Source organism: Cebus imitator, unplaced genomic scaffold (genome assembly GCF_001604975.1).
Source record: "Cebus imitator isolate Cc_AM_T3 unplaced genomic scaffold, Cebus_imitator-1.0 Scaffold316, whole genome shotgun sequence".
In the NCBI taxonomy this organism is placed as follows: Eukaryota; Metazoa; Chordata; class Mammalia; order Primates; family Cebidae; genus Cebus; species Cebus imitator.
Window position 1 is genome coordinate 841,099 of NW_016107631.1, and position 8,411 is coordinate 849,509.

Genomic DNA, 8,411 nt, shown 5'->3' on the forward strand with positions numbered 1-8,411 from the left:
AGGATGGTCTTGATCTCTTAACCTTGTGATCCGCCCGCCTTGGCCTCCCAAAGTGGTGGGATTACAGGTGTGCGCCACTGCGCCCGGCCCACAGAATTGTTTTTTCTGCCTCACCATAAAGTTTTCTTTACTGTCTCATTGTAGTATTGTTGTCCTAGGCAAGTTAATTCTTGTACTGGGTTTGTGAAGGCTTTTCCTTAGTGAGCAATGCAGAACCTCCTATAGAGGTTTTTAAGAGCCAGATGCTCAGATTTGCAAGCTCGGGTTTGGGGGATGAGACAATTAGAGTGAAATTATCTTCCAGCACTAATTCTCTTGCTCCCTATGGCCCCTGGCTTCCTATGTTGGTTCCTCTGCAACCGTAGCCTGAGGAGACACTTAGGCTACTGGCCATGTTTTCAGCTAACTGAGCAAATAGGTTCCTAGTCAGGGGAGGGCTCTGGCAGCTCCTGTTCAGTATGCTCATAAAATGACTTGAAAACTTGAAATTGGCTTTCAGCTCAGAGGAGGCCAAGGTGCCACTTTCTTGGGTTGTCCCGAATCTGGGTTCATCTGACACCAGCCCCCTCCACCATGCCGCTGAAGTTTGACTCCAATGATATCAAAGTCGTATCCTGAGGTGCACCGGGGGTGAAGTTGGTGTCACTTCTGTGCTGGGCCCCAAGATCAGCCCCTCTTTTTTGGGTCTGTCTCCAAAAAAGCTTGGTGATGACATTGCCAAGGCAATGGGTGACTGGAAGGGCCTGAGGATTACGGTGAAGCTCACCATTCAGAACAGACAGGACCAGATTGAGGTGGTGCCTTCTGCCTCTGCCCCGATCATCAAAGCCCTCAATGAACCACCAAGAGATGGAAAGAAACAGAAAAACAAACACAGTGGGAAGATCACTTTTGATGAGATTGTCAACATTGCTCCACAGATGCAGCACTGATCTTTAGCCAGAGAACTCTCTGGAACCATTAAAGAGATTCTGGGGACTGCCCAGTCTGTGGGCTGTAATGTTGATGGCCACACCCTCATGGCATCATAGATGACATCAACAGTGGTTCTGTGGAATGCCCAGCTAGTTAAGAAGCACAAAGGAAAATATTTCAATAAAGGATCATTTGACCAAAAAAAAAAAAACAACCCAAAAACCAAAAAAACATAAAACTCAAACTTGTTGGCCTGGATGGGTTCAAGTGTTTTTGATTATATACAGTGAAACTGCAAAGCTTATTCCTGTTCTGTCACTATCTAATGCCACGAGGTGTTCTGTGGTCTCAGAGGGTAGATCTGGCCTTAAGATGGTGAAATGTAAAGGACTGCATGTTTTTGTTTTATAATTGAGTTTCGTTGACATCCTGGTAAGCATGGCTGCCATTCCTGGAAAATGGGGTTGAAACCCAGTAGACCGTAGGATGCAGTTTGGACATGTGGGCTTTGAGTCCTCTATTAGATGCTTGGGACTGTTACTGCTGAGTCCGTCTTGTGTTAAGCTTCCACAGGAGACTTTCAGACTACTTAGGCTATAGAGGTGTGCGGCCTGGCAAACATCAAAATACAAGGAAATCGGCCTTTTGTAGAAGGAAAAGCCTTTTTTAGTTTGAGTTATAAGTTCCCCTTCTTTTCCTTCCTTTGATTCTACACATATCTTAAACCAGGTCTCATGGGGTGAGGTCTTAGGATCATAGCATATATAAGGTTGGTTATTTCCGGGGTCGCCAACTGAGTAGGTTGTGAGATTGCGGGTGTAAGTTCTTAAGCGGGTCCTTATGCACTCATAGTAAGTGTGGTATAGCAGGGTCCGGGTTACGGCGCCTCCTGATCGTGTAGTGTGAGTGCAGTAGGAGTAAGGGACTATGTTAACTTCTCTTCCCTGGTCCACGAGGGGCGTGGTTTCAAAGGCAAGAACTTCCCAGCGCCATGCCTCCATTCACCTCCCCATCCGGGAACCTAGAGTTCTTTGTCTAACTTTCCTGCACGCAGGCGAGGTAAACAAAGGAAGTGTGCTCCTTTGTTTAAAAAGACTGCCAAAAGCCCTGGAAGGAGAGGCTCTGTTGTGGGCCCCAAGTAACTAATCTGGGATCAGTGAAAGATCAATCACTCCAGAGGAGGTTTGAAAGAACTCCTCTCATTGGACAAGAACATGAATGGAGAGGGAATCACTTCAAAGTTAAAACCTCTCTACTCCCTTACCTATGGGGACTCCATCTCTGGATCCCCTCCCACGACAGTGTGGGAGCTCGTTCTCTATCTATTTATCTTTCTCTCTCCTTCTGCCTCATAAATCATTTTCTGCAAAACTCTTTGGGTCAGATATTTACTTGAATGAGCTCATTGCACCACCAGGGCCCTCTCCCCATTCTTGGGTGAGTGAGAGCCCAAAAACCTCGGGCACATCCTACTGGGGGAGGGAGCCGACCCTCCCCTCCATCCTGCAAACCCAGTTACAAAAGCATTCTTCTATGGGCCTTTCACCTGACACAGATAAGAGGAGCAGAAACAAAGTAAAGAATAGCATACTTATATCCAGTAGGGGCAAAAGAGGTCTTTCCCTGGAGGAAAAGTGACAGAACAGCAGTATTATAACTAGTATTGTGAGGGAAACTACTAGACCTTAGATTTCTAACTACATTTACTTTCCTGATGACGATCCAAGCTTCGGCCGTGCATAGGCTAGTCAGCATCTAACAGCTGTAAAATTCCCTCCTCGTATTTTATTTCTTTGCCCTTGGCAGTTAAGAGTCCTCTTTTTTTGTATAAAGCCTTATGAACATGCAACATGGCAAAAGTATACTTAAAGTCAGTATAAATGTTAACTTTTTTGTCTCTTGCTAGCCAAAGAGCTCTCGTTAGGGCCATCAGTTCTGCTTTTTGAGCTGACGTCTGGCGGGCAGGGGCTGAGCCTCCACTACTGAGTCTAATGTCATTATTGCATACCTAGCTCGGCGGACGCTTTCTAGCAGAAAACTGCTTCTATCTGTAAAATATTCAACATCCAGATCCTTGAGGGGTTTGTCTGTAAGGTCTCCTCGACTTGAGAATACCTCATCTACTGTCTCCACACAGGCATGGGAGGCGGGGGCTCCCTCTTTAATTGGGAGCAGGGTAGCCAGGTTAAGGGTGTTTACTGTTTCTAAAATTATGTGAGGATTTTCACATAAGAGTCCCTGATACTGAGTCAGTCTTGGATTTGACAGCCAATGGTGTCCTCTCTGATCTAGTAACGTTATAACTGAGTGTGCTGCTTGGATGGTTAATCGCTGCCCTAAAGTCGGTTTGTCAGCTCCTTGTGCCAATAGGGTGTTAGCAGCTAGTGCCTTAGGACAAGGAGGCCATCCTAGTGCTACAGAGTCCAGTTGTTTGGGTAAGTATGCCACCGGGCAATGCCGTGACCCGATAACTTGAGTCAGGACCTCTATAGCCATTATTTTCCATTCATGGACATATAGAAAAAAAAGCTTAGTTACGTCTGGCAGTCCTAAGGCTGGGGCTTGGGTTAAAGCTTTCTTGATTTGCTTAAATGCTTTCTCCTGGTCAGTCTCCTAGAGGAGGGGTTCCTTTTCCTCCCCCTTTGTGGCTTTATATAATGGCTTGGCTATTAGTGAGAAATTTGGAATCCAAATACAGCAGAATCCTGCTGCCCCTAAGAATTCTCTTATCTGACGCTGAGTGATTGGGATTGGAGGTACACAAATGGCCTGCCTTCGTTCATGCCCTAGCCAGTGTTCCCCATGGCTCACTATGGAGCCTAAATATTTAACCTGTTCATGGCAGATTTGGGCCTTCCTTTTGGATACTTTATAACCTGCTTTCCATAAGAGATTGAGGAGGTATTGGGTTCCTCGGTAATAATCCTCTTGAGTTGGGGCTGCCAAAAGAAGGTTGTCTATGTACTGCAACAAGGCATGGTTTTCATTTGGCTGGGCGTAGGCCCTGAGATCTGTGGCTAGAGCTTCCTCAAAAATTGTGGGGAAGTTTTTGAACCTTAGTGGGAGTCTAGTCCAAGTAAATTGCTCCTTTGTGCCTGTGATTGAATTGTCCTACTGAAAAGCAAAGGTGGGCTGACTGACTGGTGCCAGACGGAGACAAAAGAAAGCATCCTTTTAATCTAAGACTATCAACCAAGTGGCACTTGCTGGAATAAGTCCTATAAGAGCATATGGATTTGGCACTACTGGGTGTGTGGTCAGCATGGCCTGGTTTACAGTACGCAAGTCTTGTACTCATCTATACTCGTTAGACCCTGGGTTTTGCAATGGTTTCCATACTGGCAAAAGTGGAATGTTCCAGGGTGATTGGCATCAGACCAGGATCCTATGTTTATAGAGCCGCTCTAAATGTTTGTAGATTCCCTGAAGAGCTTCTCAAGGGATTGGCAGACCTGAACTGGAGTTGCTCCCAGTTTTAATTCTACTACTACTGTTGCCTAATTTACAATCAGCCCAGGTGCGTTATCTTCCATCTACACTCCAGGAACTTTAGCAATTAACTTGACAAATAATTTCACTTCCCCTGGCTGCACTGGTACTTGTGTTTTCTTTGTGTACATTCTCCATTCCTCAGCTTGTGGGATGGTAAGGCTCAACATCATAGCCTTCGTTGAGCTAGGCTTAAAGTCATATCTCCTTGTGACCTAAAGGTAATTTTGAGGAAGGAGACCTAAGCATCTAAGACCACCTCCACCTTGCATTTCAATAGGAGAAGTAAAGACTGGCAGACCTTAATTGCCCTCCTATAGATCACAGGCATGGTATGAAGAAATTTTTCTGGAAGGCATTGTTTTTAGTTAAACAGTATCAAACCCCCACCCCACACCTACTCCATGGACCAAGACCCTTTCACATGTAATTTCTAAAGCTGTAAACCCAAGATCCTTGCACGTGTAATGTCTAGAGTTATAAGCCTTTATAAGGGCAGGGACTTTGTTAGACGAGCTTGGCTGTTAGGGAGCTATGCGGCCTTGTTCCCGGCCGAATAAGTCACCCCTTCCTTCCCAGTTCTGTGTTTGAGGGGTTTGTTTCTTGCGGTTGTTCCTGCTTTAATCTGAGCTTGGAACTTCTGGAATAAGTCTATCCCCTGTAGGGGCACTGGACAGTTTGGGAGGTACAGGAATTTATGCTGGACCTCTTGTCCTCCGATGACACACCTCCTTGTCTGACAAAACAGCTGTTTCTCTGGAACCCCTGTATCCTCAATAATAGTTGTATGATCTTTGGATAATGACCTCACAGGCTGGGTGACTACCAAGTGTTCAGGCCTAGTGTCTACCATAAAGTCTATTAACTGGCCTCTAACTTCCAGTGTGACCACAGGCTCGTGGGGGCCTAAAGAGAAGGAGCCCGGTCTGGCCTAGTCTTCCTATCCTCCAGTTCTTGCTAGCCAAATCAAGTCAGTTTCTGACTCCCTTGGAGCATGACAGGCCCTAGCTGGTGTTTTTCTAGTCTTGTAGTCGCTGACATTTTCTTCCTGGCCTTCTGGGCATACATTCTTCTAGCATTCTTTCTTTTTGCATCACGCACATCGATTCTTCTCTAGCCTTGACTGACTTTCAAACTTTGGCCTTACTTGGCCTCTTCCACATCCACATCCATACCCACATCCACATCCTCTCATTCCATCTGCCCCCCTTTCCGTGAGGGCTGTCGCCAGTAGATCGGCTTTCCTTTTAAGCCTCCAATCGGCATCCCTTTTTGCCTCCTGGTCACGATTAATGTACACCTTGGTGGTCACTTCTGCAAAGCCCTTTAGCTTTTGTAACTTAACGATGAATGTGCCCCTGGGCTTGCCTTACAAACGCTGCATTTACTATGTGCTGATTCTCAGCTGCCTCAGGGTCAAACAGAGTGTAAAGCTGGAATGCCTCACAGAGTCTCTCATAGAACGTACTACGACTGTCATTGACTTCCTGCAACACTTCTGAGATTTTTTCCTGTTAACTGCCTTCTTTCAGCCTGCTCTTAGCCCTTGCAGGAGTGCCTCGTGGTATCTCCGCAGGCGCTAAAACTGGGTTGCATCATTTGAATTCCAATGTGGATCTGCCTGTGGAAGCTGGTTTTGGGCGTGTGCCTGGACATTCTCTGTGTCCTCTGGTGCATTGCTCTCTAGCCGGTGCAGGGCTGGCTGAGCTACCTTTCAGGGCTCCTCAGTGTTAAGCAGTGTCAGGAAGAGATGTTTGCAATCTGGCTAGTTTGGATAGTGTGTTTGCAAAATGGACTGCATCAGATCTGTGAGTGCCTAGGGCTTCTCTCTGTAGGAGGGAGTGTGGTGTTTCCAGTGTAGGAGATCAGTGGTTGAAAAAGGTTGGTAAACAAAAGTCAGTTGTCCCCCTTGGATCTGGCCCTGATCATCATAATAGATAGGTCCTCACGTTTGTCAGAGGGGCATCTGCATAGCTCTGATGTGGCCAGATAGAAGGCTGCCTACTTGATCATCCTGACTTTCTTCTCTGACTTCCTGGGGCAGGGGCTCAGATTCCTCTCTTTGGTGTGTAGCCTGGGGTGCGTCACTATCTGAGCCTGGCTCCTCGGGGGCCGGCTGGGCCTGCTTTGGTAAAGGAGGGTAGATTGGTGCATAGGGAGGAGGGATTCCTGTCTCCTCTGGTGGTTACAGCAAAAGATTTTTCCTGTAACTTCATGTTTTTCCCTGCAGCTGACAACGGAGCTGAATTCTCTTTCACTTTCGACTCAGCTTGAGTTACAAGCGTTTGCAAGAAGTTGCCAGCCAGGGCTGCAGCCAAGCAGGTCAAGTTTGAATTGTATTCAGCCGTGAGTCAATATAAGGAAATTGGTCTGGATGCCCTGGCTGTTCTCTGACCTGGTCACCACACTAAATATGCAGCCAATTATTTCCCTATCTATAGTTCCCTTGGCCGGCCATCTGACACTAAAAGAGGACCACTCTGTTTCACAGAGTTCTTGACCTCTGGGACTCAGCTTGACCTTATAATCCTCTGAACAGCAGTTCTTAAAGTTCTTTAACATACATCCCAGTGGGGTGGGTCTTGACAAATTTCCTCCTATTTACGGCAGAACACACACGCACCCGTCCATCTGCTTCGGACTGACTAGACTGGCTCCCTCTTGGGAGTTTTCAGATGTTGTTTAGCGTTTGAGGGTTCGATTGAACCTGGCACCCACAATCACTAAATTGTGGGAGGTCTCCCTAAGCCGTATGTGATTCACCCCAGTCCCAGTCGGTTCCACACTCCTCTCAGAGCATACAGTCTGCGCTGAGGGACCTGCGGCCTCCACACATCTCTCCGCGTGTTGGTCCTTTGTGGAACTGCCTCTTTCAGTCACTTTCACACACTTCCCCACTCCAGTTCCCCTGGCTGGGGTGTAGGTTTCTTCCAACTTTTTGAGCCGTTCTCACATCCTAGGTCAGATTACTAGGTACACTTTGGGAGTTATCAGGCTCCCCTTCTGTTCTTATGGGACAGGTCTTGCCTCGGGCCCTAAACCTTACCGTGGTCCGACAGCGCGCTGTCCCTGGAATCATCCTGTCACCCTTTAGGTTCCGTTGCGCTGTCGGTGAGGAGCACTGGGGTATGGGAGAGCCAATCTCCTCTCCAGGTTAAAGTTCTCCTGATGGTGCGCCTAGGGTCACAGGTCTCCCCTGGCCTAGGCTCCAAGCCCACAGGCAAAGGAGACAGTAAACCTGTCATCACCTCTTCTGGCTGGATCGCCAACATATGTTGTGGTAATCAGGAGATCGGAGAGACTAATGGGTAGAACAGGAGGATTTTATTAATGTGTGCATCGCCTCCTTGGATTCACATCTAAAAATTGAGCATTGAACAAAGACAAAGCTTGATTTTTATACATGAAACATGGAAGCAGAACAAAGTCAGTTTATAAAAAATGACAGGTTTACAACGTAAGCTTACATATGACTTATGCTATGTGGTCCGGATGACTGCTATCTGGGTTGCAAGCATAGCTTATCTCACGTCTTTCACTATGACATCTGGGTGGCTGTAATCCAGCCTGCTCAGGACTGTCTCCTGGCCTTTTGCTGTGCTGCTCAGATGAAAAACAAGTTCAGTTATCAGCTGCAGAGAACAAGAATACATGAATCTATAAACTTACAAAACTTGCAAAAAGCAAGATGGAATTCCTTGAGGAGGGGGATTCAGGGAAGTCTTACTTACACTTCAGGAAAGAAGAAAATTTGTTTTTCTGCTCTTATTTTCTACTTCAATTCTATTCTGGGTGGTACTGAGCAGGGGCCGGCTCCCCAGGAAGGGATGGAGGAGGGGCAGGAAGGCATTTGATTAATTTCCTATAAGGAAGCAGTACATTTTATAACTACAGGCAGGGAAGGGAGGAGAAGAGCTGCCAACCCACCCCCCTTGCAGATGAGGTCACAGGCTCGGAGGGCACCAATGATGTCCAGCTTGTAAGTGCTTGAGCAGGACCTGAACCTG

General features: G+C 46.9%; 1 pseudogene; it reads left to right on the top strand.

The window, feature by feature from the left end:
- The first annotated feature begins 505 nt into the window (after window positions 1-505).
- LOC108286276 lies at window positions 506-1,112 on the top strand (annotated as a pseudogene).
- The last annotated feature ends 7,299 nt before the right edge of the window (window positions 1,113-8,411 follow it).